Source organism: Melopsittacus undulatus, assembly GCF_012275295.1.
Source record: "Melopsittacus undulatus isolate bMelUnd1 chromosome W unlocalized genomic scaffold, bMelUnd1.mat.Z SUPER_W_unloc_2, whole genome shotgun sequence".
Taxonomy (NCBI): domain Eukaryota; kingdom Metazoa; phylum Chordata; class Aves; order Psittaciformes; family Psittaculidae; genus Melopsittacus; species Melopsittacus undulatus.
The window spans coordinates 1,384,042-1,403,914 of record NW_022993944.1 but is presented as its reverse complement, the minus strand read 5'-3'; the positions used below and the strand labels follow the sequence as shown (position 1 = coordinate 1,403,914).

Below are 19,873 nucleotides of genomic sequence, written 5' to 3'. Positions count from 1 at the left end.
TGAAAGTATATAAACCTGTAACAAATACTAATCACTTGCGCCTCTGGCTACGGTCACGCACCCAGCGCTGTTTGCTTTTGCTTTATTGACTTTGTCCCTTAATAAAACCTTGTTATCTTGTTTAGAGAAGTGAATTCGTATTTCACAAATGGGGGCTCGTCCGGGATAAAACCTGCTTTGCTTCCGTGGGCCTAGGGGAATCTGAGTGAAAGGCGCGCCCTGCTGATTTTGGCAGTTTGCTCGGTTTCTTCTGGTCTCATCAGAGCTTGTAGGTTATATACTGGGCAAAGAAGGGGACTCATAAAGCAAAAGCAGGGAAGGGCTCCTGGGAAAACTGCGGTCGCCTGTAATTCACGTGCACGAAGATCCGGACAAGAAAACGGACTGTAAGTATTGTTCGGTTGGGCAGTTTGGGGGTGATCGGTGTGTGAATGAGACACGGACCAGGTATCCTGGATCTGTGAAGCGAGTGCGGAGCCTTTCTAACCGCGGTTCCAATCTCCAGTGAGGGAATTGGCCGGTGAAGAGACGAAGTGAATGGTGATTTGTGTGCTAATGAGACACAGACTGGATAGCCTGGATCTGTGAAGGCATGGGCCAGGATATTTGGGATCTGTGAAGCGAGTGCATAGTCTTTTTAACCGTGATTCCAATCTCCTGTGAGGGAATTGGCTGATAAAGAGACGAAGTGAATTAGTAAGAAAGACTGAAACACCCCCCAAGGTATAAGTATGGGACAAGGGGCAGGTAAGCCAAGTCCCAGGAAAGAAAGGGAGCAAGGAAATGCCGGCCGAAATACCCCCGGACAGTCCACTGGGGATTATGTTAGCTAACAGGGAATATGGTCCAGGTAGGAGAGACAAGAGGGGTGTACCTCCTGGGGAATATCAGGTAAAGGGGATACCTGTAAGTTGTAAGAAGACATCCTACACGAGGTAAAGAGCATGGATGCTCACCTCAAGGACAAGGGTAATTGTACTAATAGCTTTATGAACCTTTGGCAGGTAAACAATGGCTTGAGATTTATGTGTTAACAATTATTGGCTTAGACGACATTCTGTGTGAAGTGACTGAGAGATGGGCCCTAGCGTCAATGAATGTTTTGTGTGAGTGAGACGTGGCAAAGCTACCACGCAAGTATGGAGTCCTGATTCGCATTTCTGTGTTCCCCGTGAGAAGAGTGGCTGGAGACGGACGAAGTGTATATGTGCTTTGAAATTGAACCTATTGTTGAGTTTTGGTGTCTTGTCCACTGTAGTCTTGTGTGTAAACCAGTTTTTGTCTTTGTATGTTTTCTTTGTGAGAATAAGTGTGGGAAGATCTGATCAGGATTTTTGGTGTGTTAACGAGTAATTTATGGAAACTTGTAAAAAAAAAAAAACCAGTAGAGCAATATAGGGGTTAACTGTCAAAGTAGTGCTCAAGCTCCCTGGTGTAGGGCTTGAGCCAGTTCTGTCATCACAGTAGTTTGTATATCCAAGCTAAGTGTTCTGCTTGGTCACAATATATTCTCTCTTTTGGTCAGAGACAAGAGGTTTATTCACAGAACTGCTTGGAATTCAGGTGTATCCGTTGTGGGTGCAGCACTTCGTTATACCTTTTACTCTGGGTAAAATGTTATTGTTGTAGATCTAACTGTATCATATATCTTTTAAGGATTACAATGGGAGGACAACAGAGTGGGGGAATTCTCAGAAAGAGCCTGTTAGTTTGCATTTTAGCTCATTGGAAAGATATAAGGGGAGTGCCACTGGGAGAAAATGTGAGTAAGACTACGATCAAATATTGTAATCAATGGTAGCCTTTTATATAAATAGAAAGATGGGGAAAAGTGGTCTTTCAATGACAATTGATGTTGTTCTTAAAGCGATAAGGAAAATGGGATGAAGTGATGTACCCAATTATGGTTTTTTTTTTCACTTTAAGAAACCGCCCAACATGACAGATTTAATACAAAATTGATATAGCTCAGCCAGGTCCCTTAATTTTGGCTGTGGAAAAGGACAGGGAAAAACAGAAAGCTAAGCTGGAGAGATGCTGTTCAGCCTGTGATATTGGGGAAAAGTGTTTAAAGCTGAAAAAAAAAAAACCAACCAAACCGAACCCAGAGTAATCAGAAAAATAGGTTGAAAAATTATGTATCATGGATATCTCCAAGGGAAAGCACCCTCTGCATCTGTCCTATCTGATATTGATAAGGAGCAAGAGATCACTGTCACTGGCACCAAGCGGCAGATGCACATTCCGACTTAAGAAAGGGTCAAACCAGCAGTGCTGTTGCAGAGGCATCTGCAGCCCCTGCAGAGCAGGGTGAGCAACTGTGAGGAAAAAAAAAAAAACAAAAGGGAAAACCAAGGGGGAAAGGAGGGGAGCTCGAGCAGCTCCTGTGTTTGAGCATGGGGTGGGTGCTGGGGCAGGCAGACAAGTGGGAACAGACATGTTCACGGACGGGACTGAGGGCTTGCTGGACCCTCACTGGACAAATCCTTTTATTTGTATGAAGTGATATTAATTAATAATGATGATTTTACATTAATGGTGGACAAAAGTCTAAACCCAGCTCAGTTCTTATATGGGAAGCAAAAAGAAGGTTTAACCCATAACTATTCAGAAGTCATAAAATGCCAGATCAAGATTCGGGAGGATTTAATGGTACAGGCTCTCCCAGAGGGTGAAGGAATTTATGTGGATGGATTGTCTAAATATCTGCAGGGGAAAAGGATGTCAAGGTATGCACTAGTTAACAGAGAAAAGATGCAAATCATTGAAAGAGGGAAATTACCCTCAGATTGGTCTGCTCAAATGTGTGAGCAATATGCTCTGAAAAGAGCTTTAGAATACCTAGTGCATAGGAAGGGAACTATTTATACTGACTCAAAATAAGCATTTGGTATACTGCACACCTTTGGAAAAATTGCAAAGAATGAGGACTTTTAAATTCGAAAGGGAAGGGGTTGATTCATTGAGGACTTATCCTGGAAGTCTTGGAAGTATTAAAGTTACCTGAAGAAATAGCTATAGTGCATGTTAGAGGACATCAGAGAGGAATGACACTTGAAATAAGGGGAAATAATCTAACAGACCAACAAGCTAGAGATGCAGCAAAAAATGGAATTGAGAGAGTCATGTTTGTTCTGGTACCTGAGGAACAGGAATTGGAGATTCCAAAATTCAGTGAGTCAGAAAAGAAAGAGTTAAATAAAATAGGAGGAGAACAAGATCAACATGGGAAATGGAGACTCCCTGACAGGAGACAACTCCTTAATAAGCCATTGACTAAACAGATATTAGAAAACATACACCAAGAGACTCACTGGGGTACAGAGGCCCTGTGTGACCACTTTTTAAAGGAGTATGGATGTATTGGAATTTTTGGGTTAGCAAAACAAATAACTGATAAATGCATGACTTGTCAAAGAGTGAATAAAAAGATTGTAAGAAAAACTACCTCAGGGGGACGTGAATTGGCAATGCGACCCTTCCAGAGCATCCAAATAGATTTTACTGAACTCCCTCCTGTGCAGAGGTGGAAGTTCCTGTTAGCAATAACGGATCACTTAACTCATTGGGTAGAAGCAATTCCAGTTGTCAGGGCTACGACAAACATAATATCAAAAACTCTTTTGGAAATAGTTATCCCTAGATATGGGATGATCAGCAGAATTAATTCGGATAGGGGGACACATTTTACCTCAAAAATTGTACAGCAAATAACCCAAGCCTTGGGAATAAAATGGGAATTACACACCCCATGGCATCCTCAAAGCTCGGGAAGAGTGGAAAGAATGAATCAAACCTTAAAAAAAAAAAAAACATTAACTAAGCTAATGATTGAGACCCAGATGTCCTGGGTAAAGTGTCTACCTTTAGCATTGTTACGAGATCGAACACAGCCCAGATCGGACTAAGGGGTATCTCCTTATGAAATGATGTTTGGATTACCTTTTATGACAACCCAAAAGGAGACTGCTACTTATGAGGGAGGAGGCGAGTATCAGAAGATATATCACCACAATAGCTCAGACTCTGGAACATTTAAGATTAAAAGGATGGATTCCCCAGTCAACACGTCTGGACTTTAAAATTCATAACATTCATCCCGGGGAGTGTATATTGATTAAGACCTGGAGTGAGCAATCTTTCACTCCAAAATGGGAAGGTCCCTTTCAGGTATTGCTGACAACGGAGGCTGCGATCCGGACCAGAGAAAGATGATGGACCCATGCGAGCAGGATTAAAAGACCAGTGGAAGAACCTATGGAGTGGACTGTCATATCTGCGCCAGGTGACACCAAACTGACTCTCAAGAAGAGGACCATGTAGTAAGATATATATATATATGTAATAACTTGCAAACACAAAGTTTCAAATTCCCTTGTGAAATACCCCGAGGAAACTCTGATTCTCCTCCTGGGGAGATAATATTCCTCAAGTTAGGGGATCTGGATTAAATTAATCAGAGAGATATATATATAGGGAACTTGCTTAGGCTTATGATTCTGTAATTGAGGTATGAGAGTCTACACCAAGGTATGAGACAAAAGGCTAAGTGCGAATCTATATAATTGGGGTGTTCTGACTAGTCAGCAGAATAGACAACTAATACTGAGTGCTGACTGCTTACTCTGTTTTGTGACTGGGAGTTATTGGTACCATCGGAGTGGGAGGTAACTAAAGACAAATAGATATTTACTATAAGGGTCTGTGAATAAAGTTTGTGTAAAAATTGAATGTGAAGAAATAAGATGGCCGAGGGCAAGCCCAGGTTGGCCTCTATGCCTGCCACCAAGAAGCAAAAACATAATTCGGCTGTGGGCAGCAACCTCACAGGCCGGAGGGGTGGAGGTATATGTCATACTGGACCTCTGATCATCTTATGGCTACTGTCCCTATCACGAGTACGAGCTTCCTCCGATTGCACGGAATGTATAAAGACTACTTTGAGTGGGCACTTGACTACGCAAACTTTAATCTGTCATACCCATTATCAGTGCAGTGGAACCTCACTTGAGATGTGTACCCATAACAATACAGAGTATGCCAGATATAATATTAAAGACAAGATAATCTATTATGATCCTAAAATGAAGGCGAAGGAACGGTGATTGAAAGTGCAATCCGTGGGAAAAGACGGAATAGTAGTAGGGCGAACTGAAAACAGTAATCTAAATAATCCAATAAGTGTAATTTTTGATACTTGTTAAGTCCACCCCTCGATCATGAGACATCTCTATGTTGCATCTCTGGAATGATGGCCTGAAATATCTGGGTCCACCAGGCTCAAAATCATTCACCGTCCCCTTCAGCAGTTCTACAGCTTGCTGCTGGGGACTCCATACAGCTGCCTTCCACTTCTAATGCTTCTAAAGCACTGGAGGGGCCCAGTGGACCAGATACTTGGCCATACTGTCCCACATGCCCACTCATGACTGTCCAGCCTTGGGGACAGTCTCCTGGTGCTCCTATGTACTTGTCTAACCTTAGACAAGACCCAAAACTGACTCTGCTTAACTTTTGGGATCGGGGCTGATGTAGCTGCCCTGCTTGCCAGTTCTCCCACCACCAGCTTCTCTTCTCCTGAGTCCGGATCTTCCTTCTCTGCCTTGCTGCGAAGTGCTGCGTGGTCTCCTGCATCCTGCTGGGGCTCGGTGGGTGACTTCCGGGGGACACTCTCGGCCGTTGGGGGGTTGGGAACAACCGCGGGACTCACCTCCCCCGCTGCCTGGTCCCGCTGCTCAGCTACCGCTTCCCCTTGCTCCTTTTCCGCCTCCTCACGCTGCTCTGCCACAGCCATTTGGCTCCCCGTGTCGCTCTCCCTGGCAGCCTCAGCTGCCGGCAGCTCCCGGGGCCGCTCCTTCCTGGTTTCACGCAGCCGCACGCAGACGGAGGCGAGGACAAGGGCAAGGACGGCGAAGAGCAGCGGGACGGCCTGGTACAAGTCCATGTCCACGGCCACGTCCATCCCCCCCTGCTGCCGGAGCCACACCATATTACAAGCCTCTGACATAAAGTACAGTGAAACAAAAACTTCAGCCCAAGCCCCATGATTGATAAACATGAACGCAGCTAATCCATACTCAAAGTACCTGACAAAATCCTGAAACTGTGAGATCCAGAGAAAAAACTCTAAGAGCCAATAAATCAGCATTGTGACAAGAGACCATAAATCTGCTCAGATCTGTTCTTATCTCAAACCCTCGGGCCCCACGTTGGGCGCCAAAAACTGTTGTGGTTTAAACCAAGTCCCCCAACTCCCGGAGAGTTCGGAAGGAGAATCCAAAGAATGTAGCCCTCACGGATTGAGATAAGAACGGTTTAATTGCTAAGGCACAACCAAAATCACTACTGCCATTACTACTACAAATAATAATGATACAGCAAACAAGCGAAAAGAATACAACACCCCACCAGCCACCGATCCATAACTCACTCCACCCTGCCCGGCCAAGCACCACGTGCTCCCTCCTCCATTTTCCTCCAGAGCTCCACCCTTCCAGCTCTCTCCCAGTTGCATCCTGGGCATCACGTGCTATGGTATGGAATACCTCATTGGCTAGCCTGGGTCAGGTGTCCTGTCTCTCCTTCCTCCCGGCCTCCCCTCCTCCACCTGGCTGGAGCACGTGCTCAGAAAAAGCCTTGAACAAAAACACCCTCAAAACATGCTCGCTATCAAGCAACTGTTCCCAGCCCAGAAGTCAAAACACAGCACTGCACCAGCTACAAGAAGGAGAAAAATGACTGCCACGGCTGAACCCATGACACCCTGTTTAAGTTTTAACCCATTACCCCTTGTCCTATCACTACAGTCCTTAACGAAGAGTCCCTCCCCAGCATCCTTATACCCCCCCTTCAGATACTGGAAGGCTGCTATGAGGTCTCCACTCAGCCTTCTCTTCTCCAGGCTGAACAAGCCCAACTTTCTCAGCCTGTCTTCATACAGGAGGTGCTCCAGTCCCTTGATCATCCTCATGGCCCTCCTCTGGACTTGTTTCAAACTATGATTCTATGTTTGAAAGAGTTGGACCATACCAACATCAAGCCCTTTGTCAGAGCTTTCAAACATGCCTGTCAGGTGCAGAGCCAGGTGGTCTTTCGAGTTTCTGAGCACTCAGAGAAAAACCATATACAAGTTTGGTGTCTGTGCCCAGAACTTGGTAATATTTGCAGTCTGTGGTCTGTGGTGTAGAGGATCTTGTGACAACAGTATGTCCAAACCCACCCCAATCTCCATACCTTCTGCAGGCCTCAGCAGAGCTTCACCACCAATTTACTTGTTCCCACCAGCATGTGTTGGTTACTGGCTGAGGTTTATCATGCCAAACCCAGTCCATGCTTCTGCCAGCCCTCTACCCCTTGTTCTTTGCCCCAGTCTCACATCCTCCAACACTTCCCTCTTCATCCCTGTGGTATGACAGCATGTGTCTAATGTGCTGCCATACTCATGTTTTGGCTTTTCCCCTCTCTACAGGTGCTGCCATTGCTGGAGTTTACAGAGCTGCAGGGAAAAAAATTATTCCCTTTGAAGCCCTCATTTTGGGAGTGGGTCAGATATTCTGCATGGTGGTGGTTTAATTTCTACGCATTTTATCCACTCTCTAGCTCTTTCTCAGGTGCTAGAGATCCCAAATCAATGGAAGAGCAAATGATTTGCTGCCTATGCCACCTCTGAAACAGATCAGAAGGAGCACAACAGGAGGTGTGCCTGGATGTGTGCTTTCTCTGCTGGATAAATGATACCCAAGGGCCTCCTCCTGCCTCCAGTTTGGCTTAAGCTAAAAATTGTGAATGTTGTTACTTTTTTGTAACAAGTGCCAAGTGAAACTTTATTTCTCTGGAGGATAGGAAACTAAATGGTTTCTGGAGGAGGAGGCCCATCTACCTTTTACCAGGGATGAACTGTAGCAACAGGATGTAGCTAAGAGATGACACTAGCTGTTGTGGGGTAGAACCAGTGCTACAGAGTAAAGTGATGCCTTTGGAGCTCACTTAATGCTTTGACCTCTTGCTGCTTTGTTTGCAGTGAATTCTTCTAATGTGATTTTTTTTTTTTAAATGAGAAAATGAATTTGTTTTCTTCCTAGCCTGAATACCAGCTCTTGCTCATAATGAATTTGAAAGCAGCAAAAGGAAACATTATTTTGGACAGATGAAAGTGCAAATTTATTGAGAACCGTGACTATGAATGCTGAAGTGGGGGAAATAACTGATGTAAAAAGGATTGCTATCTTTGTGAATTTTATTACAGTGAAGCCCTTCAGGCACTGTGTACCTTCTGCCTGAAAGGCAGAGCACAGCTGATGGGGCACTACACCCCACTGCCCACAGTGGGAAGCCCAGGGCATGTGTGTGAGTGTGCACTGTTGCTTCTTAGGCTCTGAAGAAGACTCATGGTTTTAAACTTCTTCATTCTCCTTTTACTTGCTGATCATGTTTACAGTGTTGTGGTAGAACTGGGTGTCTTTGCTGACATGGAAACATTGCTGGCCAGCTTATATAAAACTCAGTACACTGCTTCTTAGGCGACTGTGCTGGTTGACACTGGGTTGTTGGGATTTGGGGCTTCCTGGGTGAGGAGGCAGCCAGCCCACAGTGTGGTGCCAGGTGGGATTCCTGCAAGGCTCCTGGGAGGATTCCCAGTGATTCCAATGTCCCAGCCCAACCCTTACCAGCAGGCAGTGTGGTCTCCCATAATTAATTGGTTTAGTTTGGTTTGTTTTTAAGTGACTTTTAACTAGTTCTTAGATCTGCCCTTTTGCCAGGAGACACGCCACATGGCTGGGGCACTTTGGTAGCTGGCTGGGTACTCCCTGGGGGCTTGGTTTTTTGGGAGCCTTGGTGAAGCTGAGGTTGAGTCCCAAGGATGGGGGGTTAGTGTAGCCAGTCCTATGGCTCTGCTGGGGTCCTTAGGTTATTGCCATCTGGCATGGCATGGGCTGCTGAGGGAAGGCGTAATCTGTATCCAGCCTTGCGGATCACACTTCCTATCCGTGTTTTTGCTGAACTCTGGTTTCCAAATCAGCTTGCCTGTTGTACCTGCAACATTTCATAAAGCCAGTTATCCTCCATGAGCCATGTGTCCTCTCTGCTGAAATAACCCTCAGCAGGGCACTCTGTGTATCATGAAGAATTTCTTTCTACGTACCAATTTCTTAGGTGCTGTATGTTGGCAGCTGATGGTGAGAGGTGTTTTTCAGGAGCTACTTACTGAGATTACCCTAATTTTTATCCTATGTTAATTCAGGGAATAAAGCTGTGCACTTAGGGAAGGCTTTAATGTGAATCCTTCTCCTTAGGTGCATGAGGTCCAGATGGTGCAACAAATTCTAAGTCCTGGATCTCCAGAGGGCCCCATGTGCTGTGCTGCACTGCTTGTAGAGAGCCTGTCTTCTTACTGCGGCATCCACCAGAGGAAGGTTGGGCCTCTACTTTCCTCTTTGCTTCTGCCCAAATAAAAAAGCAGGACTAATGATCTCTCTAGATGTCTTTTCCCCTCCCCATTTCAAATGGCTGCGCACACAGCATGTGTCCAGAGTTTCTGGTTTAATTCACATGAATTATTCTTTGTTTCCCTGGGTGGATTAAAAGTCTCTCATGGGACTTGGGCTGGGCAGGTCTGGCCTTACCTTTCAGGTGAGGCTAGAAACCAGTGTCCTGAGCACTTGCTGTGCTCCCCTTTCCCCCACCCTGTCATCAAGTACTAAGCTGATGGCAACTGGGAAAGCACATTCAGTGTGCCACGTGTGATGGCACAAGGCTGGTTTCTCTGCAGCAATGGGGCTGAGGCACACAGGATGAAAATCTGGGCTGTTATGAACAAAAATTGCTTAATAAAATCACTTGGTGCTGGGTGAACAGAAACCCTCTTGGTTTCTACTCATTCTGATCTTCTGAAGTCTGTTTTGGGGAGAGGGAAGGGGTCTGCTTTACTTGAAGAGTTGACAGCTTGGCCATTGTTTGGAAGTTGAGTGGTTGGATCCAGTGGCACCTCTCTCTGTCAGGCGCTGTGAAATTTTCAGGGCTTAGGAGGTGAACAATCAGCTGCTGACTTGTCTTGACAGGGATTAGGACTGGGGGTGTGTTCTTTGGTACTCACAGCTCCCCTGGCTGCCTTCCCCACCTCCCTGTCCAATAAAATAAGATCCAAAGAGCAAGAAGTAGTCTTGAACCAATGCCAACAGCTTCCTCCCCTCTCACTGCATCAGCTTGGTCTCCCCTTTATATTCCTTTATCCTGAGTTAAGTGAGCAGAAAAATCCCTTCAGTTTTCAGCAGGTGGCAATAGACTTTGCTCAAGCTTGCCCAAAACTTCAAAGAGTTGTAAACCTGTCACAGAATCATAGAATAGTTAGGGTTGGAAAGGACCTTAAGATCATCTCGTTCCACCACCCCTGCCATGGGCAGGGACACCTCACACTAGACCATATCACCCAAGGCTTCATCCAACCTGGTCTTGAACACTGCCAGGGATGGAGCATTCACCACCTCCCTGGGCAAGCCATTCCAGTATCTCACCACCCTAACAGTAAAGAATTTGTTCCTTATATCCAGTGTAAACCTCTTCTGTTTAAGTTTCAACCCATTACCCCTTGTCCTATCACTACAGTCCCTAATGAATAGTCCCTCCCCAGCATCCCTGTAGGCCCCTTCAGATACTGGAAGGCTGCTATGAGGACTCCACGCAGCCTTCTCTTCTCCAGGCTGAACAGCCCCAACTTTCTCAGCCTGTCTTCATATGAGAGGTGCCCCAGACCCCTGATCATCCTCGTGGCCCTCCTCTGGACTTGTTCCAACAGTTCCATGTCCTTTTTATGTTGAGGACACCAGAACTGCACACAATACTCCAAGTGAGGCTTCACGAGAGCAGAGCAGAGGGGCAGGATCACCTCCTTCGACCTGCTGGTGACGCTTCTTTTGATGCAGCCCAAAATACAGTTGGCTTTCTGGGCTGTGAGTGCACACTCCTGGCTCATGTTCATTTTCTCATTGACCAACACCCTCAAGTCCTTCTCCGCAGGACTACCATGAATTTCCTTATTGCCCAACCTGTAGCTGTGCCTGGGATTGCTCCGATCCAGGTGTAGGACCTTGCACTTGGCATGGTTAAACTTCATGAGGTTGGCATCAGCCCACCTCACAAGTGTGTCAAGGTCCCTCTGAATGGCATTCCTTCCCTCTAGCGTATCAACAGAACCACACAGCTGGGTGTCATCGGCAAACTTGCTGAGGGCACACTCAATCCCACTGTCCATGGCACCTACAAAGATGTTAAACAAGACCGGTCTCAACATCGATCCCTGAGGGACACCACTCGTTACTGGTCTCCAGCCGGACATTGAACTGTTGACCACAACTCTTTGAGTGCGACCATCCAGCCAGTTCTTTATCCACCGAGTGGTCCACCTATCAAATTGATGACACTCCAATTTAGAGACAAGGATGTCATGTGGGACAGTGTCGAACGCTTTGCAGAAGTCCAGGTAGATGACGTCAACTGCTCCACCCCTGTCCATCAGTTCTGTAGCCCCCTCATGGAAGGCCACCAAATTGGTCAGACAGGATTTCCCCCTAGTGAAGCCATGCTGGCTGTCATCAAGCACCTTGTTGTTTTTCATGTGCCCTAGCATGCCTTCCAAGAGAATCTGCTCCCAGATTTTGCCAGGCACAGAGGTGAGACTGACTGGTCTGTAATTCCCCGGGTCATCCATTTTCCCTTCTTGAAAATGGGGGTTATATTTCCCTTTTTCCAGTCATCAGGAACTTCACCTGACTGCCATGATTTTTCAAATATGATGGCCAGTGGCTTTGGAACTTCATTCGCCAGCTCCTTCAGGACCCATGGACAGATATCATCAGGGCCCGTGGACTTGTGTACATTCAGGTTCTTAAGATGATCTTGAACCAGATCCTCACGTACAGTGGGCCCAAGGTCTAGGTTTTCACAGTCCCTGCATCCGCCTTCCAAGACTTGGGTGCTGCAGTCAGAGCCTTTGCCAGTGAAGACCGAGGCAAAGAAGCCAATCAGAACCTCAGCCTTCTCCAAGTCCTGGGTAGCCAGTTCTCCCGAAAGTTTCCGGAGGGGGCCTACATTGTCCTTAGTCTGTTTTTTAGCCGCTACATACCTCTAAAATCCCTTCCTATTATGTTTAACATTCCTTGCCAAGTTTAGCTCCAGTTGGGCCTTAGCTTTCCTAACTTGGTCCCTAACTACCCGGACAACATCCCTGTATTCATCCCAGGCCACCTGTCCTTGCTTCCACCTTTTATAAGCCTCTTTTTTCCTGTGAATTTTTCTCAGCAGCTCCTTATCCATTCAAGGAGGTCTCCTGGCCCTCCTGCTGCACTTCCTTCTAGTCGGGATGCAACACTCCTGAGCTTGTAGCAGGTGAGCCTTGAATATTAACCAAGAGTCTTGGGCCCCCCTTTTCCTCAAGGGCTGTATCCCATGGAACCTTGCTAAGCAGGTTCCTGAAGAGCCCAAAGTCTGCTCTCTTGAAGTCCTGGGCAGTGAGCTTACTGCACGCTCTTCTCACTGTCTTGAGGACCTCAAATTAGACCATCTCATGATCACTGCATCCAAGACTTCCCTGGAGAGTCACATTTCCAACGAGCCCTTCCCTCTTGGTGAGCACGAGGTCAAGCATGGCACCTCTCCTCGTTGGCTCCTTTATTGCTTGCAGAAGGAAGTTGTCTTCCACACAATCGAGAAACCTCCTGGATTGCTTGTGCCGGGCCGTACCGTCGCCCCAACAGATGTCAGGGTGGTTGAAGTCCCCCATGAGAACAAGGGCCTGCGAGTGTGAGGCTTTTCTTATTTGTCTGTAGAGTTCTTCATCCACAGGTTCCTCTTGATCAGGCGGTCTGTAACATATCCCCACAGTAATGTGTCTCGTCACCGATTTCCCCTTAACCCTGACCCTCAAACTTTCTGTTAACTGATCACCTGTCCCCAGGGAGAGTTCCATACTCTCCAGCCTATCCCTAACATAAAGGACAACTCCCCCTCCCCTCCTACCAGGCCTGTCTTTTCCAAAAAGCCTATAACCTTCCATTCCAACACTCCAGTCAAAGGAGCCATCCCACCCTGTTTCAGTGATGCCTATTATATCATAGACCTGTAGATGTGCCCACATCTCTAATTCCTCTTGTTTATTCCCCATGCTACAGGCATTTGTATAGAGGCATCTGATCCGAGCTCCAAATGAAGCTGGCTCATTGGCTGGAGCGGCTAGAATATTACTACATTGCTCAGAGTAATTATTATAGGTGCTGGCAACTGTCTGGGTGTGTTGGGATGGAATGATGCTCCCCTCCCCCAACACAAATAGTTTAAAGCATCCTTGACAAGTCTGGCAAGCCTCCCAGCAAAGCCACTCTTCCCTTTCTTTATGAGAGCAGCTCCACCAGCCCCCAGTAGGCCTGGCCTACAAATGTGGGCCCCATGTCCAAGACACCCAAACCCTTGACTATGACTCCACCCTTTTAACCATTTATTAACCTGTCCAATCCTCCTTGCCTTTGGAAGGTCCTCCCCTGTGTCTTGGAGAATTGTTGAAAAGACTATCTGAGCTCCAGAGCCCCTGACCTCCTCTCCCAGAGCTCTGTAGTCCTTCTTTATACTCCTCAGGCTACTACTATCTATATCCCTAGCACCCACATGTATCACTAGAAGCGGGTAATAGTCTGTGGGACTTACTAGAGCAGGCAGCCCCTCCGCAACATCCCTGATCCGTGCCCCAGGTAGGCAACACACCTCCCTTGCGACCGGGTTAGGCCGACAGATGAGCGCTTCTGTCCCTTTCAAGGCAGAGTCCCCTACTACTACAACCCGCCACTTTTTCCTGGAGGCACCAGTAGAGATCTTCTGTACCAGTGCACCAGCCGACTGTTTCTGATGCAAGTGCATTTCCTCATCAGCCCCCTGCAGGACATCAAAGAGGTTCTGGGTGGGTACAGCAGATTTAGGAGGAAGCCCCTTGCTTTTAGTTGCTCTCTTCCTCCTTTTTTTGCTTTTTTTTGTTACTAACTCCCAGCTTCCCTGATCAACAGCCTCCTTCTTTCCTCCATGAGTTAGAGGGGAAACTTGAGGCCCCTGTGCTGTTTGGTCCTGGAGCTGCTTCCTCTCAGCTTCCCTGACATCTTGCTCCATCAGGGAGCAGCGAGCGCAGCCCTGCCCATTCTGCACCTTTCCCTCACAAGACCAGTGTAGGCACTCTCTCCACTCTGAGCTCTGCACTGCAGCCTCTCCTCTTACTGGCTCCATCTGGGTGCCTACGCTTGCCACCACCGGGGCAGCCAAGGCAGAGCTCCCAGACCAGACCCTGGTCACACGGCGAGTGCTCACCATCCCGCTCACCTGCCTGCGTGAACTGCCGTGCAAACTGCCTCGACCTGCTCTGTTTGCCCGCTCTGTTCGCCGTGCTCCCTGGTTAGGTTTTTAACCACTCACAGTTGGTGCCCCTCCTCCTGTCTCCGCCCCCGGTGAGTCACCTCCTCGCGGTAGCTGAGCTGCAGGCTCTTGGACAAGTCCTGTCGAGGACTTGAGGCTCCCTTGTCAGTGGCTCTTGTCACTCTGTGGTGAGGATCCTGGATGCTGATCTCCCCTGGCTCCGCTCCGGTGTTACAGGCGTCCTCTCTCAAGCTACTCCCCTCAGCAAGTGACAATGCAAGTGCAATGCTGAAGTGTTCCAGGCAGTGCTGTGAACCCCTGACCAGTGTCGCTGTCCTGTGTTCATCAATAGCAGTCATTTTTTCTCCTTCTTGGTAGCTGGTGCAGTGCTGTGTTTTGACTTTCGGGCTGGGAACGTTGTGATAGCACGTCTGTTTTGAGTTACTGCTCAAATGTTTTGGTTTGTCCAAGGACTTTGTGAGTCTCTTGCTCTGCCAGGGAAGGAGGGGAGGCCGGGAGGAAGCAGAGACAGGTCACCCAATCCAAGCTGGCCAAGGAGGTATTCCATACCACAGCATGTCATGCTTGGGGAGGTAACTGGGAGTTGGCCAGAAGGGTGGGAGTTAGCTCTCTTCCAGGTTGGGCTCTTTTCAGCAGGTGGTATTGTATTCTCTCTCCTTGTTTATTTCCTCTATCATTGCTTTTATTAGTGGTAGCAGTAGTGATTTGTGTTATACCTTAGTTACTGGACTATTCTTATCTCAACCTGTGGTAGTTGCATTCCTTCGGTTCTCCTCCCCATCCCTCCTGGAAAACATCTTGCAGAGAAGGTGCCTGCCCTGGAGAAATGTCACTATTGAGGCTCATGGTCCCACTTTCTGTGTACAGGCATCCCCTGTGCTGCTCTCTTGATTTAGCTCCCACCTCACTTTCTGTCTTGCTAGCGACTGTGGCTGTCACGAACAAATCTTTGTATGATGGGAAACTAAATTTTATTTTTCTACTGACACTTCTAATCCTGGTGGTGATTATCAATAAATTCTGTAACCATTGAGGTGAGCGAAGTTGTGTGTTTCTCTTGCAGTATGACAAGGGGGCCTGGCTTGTGCTGCTAGAAATAAGCCTTGCTCTAGGCCATCTGCACCTGGAATGTCCTGGTTCTGGTGATTAATTTTTGTCTCCATTAGGAGCTGGACCCACTCCTGCAGCCAGGCACTGCAGCCTGACATGACATCTCATTGCAGCTCTGCTGTCACGGATGGGCTTGGCCTGTTTTGGGGCCAGGAACCCCCCCCTGCCTGAGCTGACATGCGGGGTCCCTGTAACCCGCAGGCTTAGTACTGATCCACTACTGCTCTCTCAGGGCAGTTCTCACCCTCAGATAGTGGCTTTACAGGGCTGTGGGTCAGTCCCTGCGCACCACTTACTTAGGCTCTCACAGGGCAGTGGAAATCTTGCTGTCGCCTTCTTGCTCTCAAGATGGGACCCCACACTTTACCTGCATATCTCTGGCTAAACCCAGGGCTAGAGCAATGCCTGCATTATTGCATATCTATATACAGCCTACAGAGACTGAGATTGGCAAAACAAGGCTTTGGAAAAGAGTGGCAGCTGCATGCCATGAGCAGTTCCCAAGAGCTGGCAACCAGACACCTTCACTGCTCCCTCAGCCCCAGGCAAGTGTGCTCCGAGATCAGAATTGGCATGACAAATTCACATCCTGAGTTAGCATCCAGGAGGCTTTATTGGCAGTTAAAGGTCAGCACGTTCTCTTGGTTGCCTCAGATGAGGATGATGGGGGGTCTCAGGTCCTGCGAGAGGGTCTTGATTCGGAGAAAACTCCAGGAACAAACTTGCCAACAAAGTTTTCAAGCTGACAAGCAGGTATTCTTTATTGCGGCGCCGGGAGACACGGGGGATAACTCCTCCTAACGTGTGTCTCTCTATTGCTACACAAGCCATCCTTATATAGTCCCTGGGCACACATACATATTCATGAGGTTATGTATGGATAACATCATTTTCCAGAAAGTTCCCCGCATGTGTACAGAATTGTGGTGGTGGTCTCTGAGGGTCGTTTACTTCTCCCAACAATCTTTATCACTTCTGGCATCCTTTGAAGCATGCGCAGTAGGTGCTTATACCAACTTAATTGGTTCCTTAGCACCAGAGACATAATAATCCTCCTGTCCTACTTATCAGTTAGTTTAACTGTAGCCCATCCTGGACACCTGCTATTCCCAGATACTCCTTATCCCTGCGTCCTGTTCTTCTAGACTGTTTTTCTTAAAACCATGTCAACTACAATGATTTATCTTGTACAAGAATTCTCAGTATGTTCTCTAGTTGTACTCTATTTTTTTTCTATGTATCATGCACCTCAGTAATTTTCCATTGCTACTGTTACAAAGCCATCAAACTTAACATTACTTAAAACTAATTCTAAAGGTTTATATATTCCATTTTGTGATTTTGTGCCCCCCTTGTCTCAGGGTTTGGGCACCGAGAGAGAGAAGAATGCGTTTGGAGAAACCCCGGCCCATTTTTGTAGAGCTACGGGCATCCTCTGCTCCTCGGGTGCCTGATGGGCAGTGGGGACGGCTCTTATCAACCCAGGGGAATTAGGCGAGTGGAAGAAGTGAGGGTTACCTTGGCCTCCCACTCAATGCTATCCAGGGAGATGTCCAACAGCACTGTCGTGGTGACCACCCCAGTGATGCAGATGTCGTTGGTGGGGTCCATGATGAGGTAGTTGTGCTCCTGGGGAGAGGGAACCGTCTACAACATGGAAATAAACCTTGCTCTTACTGAACCACCAGGACTACCATGACTTTAGCAGCCACTGGTTGATTATCAGTGGTTCAATGTTAATGTAAATATTATTAATTAACGCTGCTTGTGCACGGAGGTGGGACCCAGGGGACACACAGAGCCACTGTCTTACCTGCAGCAGGTCCTGGGTAGTTTCAGCAAAGCCTACCATGCACATGGCCACGGCCACTGCATTTGCGAAGGTGAAGATCAGCCTGATGGAGCCCAGCTCCAGCCCAAGGCTCCATGATGTTATAAAAATTCCATCTTAGCCATGGTCTGATTTAATTATTTTATTTACAATTGATTAATATTGAGAGGTAATAAGCAAGCAGCTCTGGGTGCGCCGGGGAGTCTCCACTCCACCAAGGATGCACGCCGGGGTCATTGGGGTTCAGTCTCTTATACTTTTGTGGTCCTGGGTCTCAGCCAATCATTTCTTCTCCTTTATGTCGACGTGGTTCCTTTCTATTGATTTTCCTTGGTTGCTGGGGTTTTGTCTCTGGTTGAAAAACTTCTTACAAAAGGTTATCAATCTTTCTCAGTAACACAAAAAGAATAACTCAAGAAGATGTCTATCACAAGCTTAACCACCATAGGTTCCATTCCTTATATGGTTATTTATTCAAAGCATAGGTTTCACAAACCCCTGTAACAGGATGTATCTCTGGGTTACCCAATCCCTTCCTTAAAGCACTCAAGCAGTAAAACAAAGCCATTAAGCACCCTTATTATTTTAACAGTCCAAAATGATTAAAGAGGGGACTAGTCTATTCCCTTGTTTCTTCTTCTATCCCTTCATTATATTGACAGCAACATTTATTATAATCAAAGTAGTTTTTATACATTCCACACATGGTACATTGGTCACAGGTACATTGGTAACAATGATTCCTAAGTTCTTGACATGAATCATTCTCATATCCTTTACAAGATGAAGTAATAGGTACCAACTGAAGCGGTGGGAACACCCTGTGGCATTTGCTGCCTCCCCAACATGTTTTTGGCCCCTCCTGCAACTTGCAGCCCATGCCAGGAGTGGTGGCCGTGCCAGGACACACACACATGCTACCTGACATCACTTTGCCGTTGGTGGATATGGCAGAGATGGATAAGCCAGCGATGGTGGTTACCATCGCAGACATCAGGATGATTAGCCACATCAGGGCTGTGATCCTGTGTCCATCTCCATCCACCCCCCAGCCCCATAGACCCCCCTGCCTTCCCTTGGAGACCCACAAGGACCCCATCCACCGCCTCCCACCATGCTTGATGCTGCTGGCACTGGCCCCCCAGTGCTTTGGGTGACTGTCATGGTTTGAGCATGTTTTGAGGGTGTTTTTGTTCAAGGTTTTTTCCAGCCAGGTGGAGGAGGGGAGGCCGGGAGGAAGGAGAGACAGGACACCTGACCCAGGCTAGGCAATGAGGTATTCCATACCATAGCATGTGATGCCCAGGATGCATACTGGGAAAGAGAGGGCTGGAGGGGTGGAGCTCTAGAGGAAAATGGAGGAGGGAGCACGCGGTGCTCGGCCGGGCAGGGTGGAGTGGGTTATGGATCGGTGGCTGGTGGGGTGTTGTATTCTTTTTGCTTGTTATTGGCTGTATCATTATTATTGTGTTATGCCTTAGCTATTAAACCGTTCTTGTCTCAATCCGTGAGGGCTACATTCTTTGGATTTTCCTTCCTAACTCTCAGGGAGCTGGGGGACTTGGTTTAAACCACGACAGTGACAGAGAGCTTGGTGCTGCTGTCCTGCCTGTGCTGTGCTGCAGCACCCACTGATTCCTGCCTGGGCAGTGATCCAGGGCAGGTGCAGGTAGAGGATGACTCCCCAGATATTCAGCATGCAGCAAATCTGGGGGGACAGAGAGAGGACACTGATGTGTCTTGCAGACCCAAACGTAAGAAAGATCGTGAGGCGGGCAGGTCATGGTATGAAAACTGGTTTAATGTTTCACCTTGGCTAACCACTTTGTTGTCCACTTCAGCAGGACCGCTTATCATGTTGATTTTGGGACTTATATTTGGGCCTTGTATATTACGCTATATTTTACACTTTATTAAAGAACGGTTTGACATAGCTAAACTGCTTATTTTAACTATGAGGTCTGGGGCAAAATATAAGAATGTATCTATTAATGAGGATGAAGATTGTTGTGAATGCGTTATGCCACGTGAGAACTATGCCTATTGTAATTGTGAGGTATTACCTTGTGAGTGTTATGATAAATGTTGGGATTGTGGAAAAAGGTTTGTTTGCTGTGCCGAGAATGAAAGCAGCGTCTAATAAACAATAATAGGATAAAAAGAAAAGGGGGGATTGTAAGAAACTATGGACTAGGGTATTGTTTATTAAGATTTATGTTAAGCCCAATGTAAAGATTAGGCAACAAAAGATATGAAATCGCTTATGCAAACAGTTACCAGACACTGCTTGTGCAAGATAAGATAACCGCCAGATGTCCAGGAACCGACAGACAGACACTGCTTGTGCAAGATAAGATAACCGCCAGATGTCCAGGAACTGACAGAAACAGGACAGACAACCCCATATAAGGACATATGAATGAGGGGTCAACTATGGGACAAAAGAGGAAGACTTCTTACTTTGGCCTCAACGACCACCAGGAGGCAGAAAACGACCCCCTAACAACAACTGAAACATGCGCAGAG

The 19,873-nt window shown here is 47.2% G+C and overlaps 1 pseudogene; it reads right to left on the bottom strand.

The window, feature by feature from the left end:
- The window catches only part of LOC117438208 (breast cancer anti-estrogen resistance protein 1-like), a 45,769-nt pseudogene that overhangs the window by 25,154 nt on the left and 742 nt on the right, over window positions 1–19,873 (bottom strand).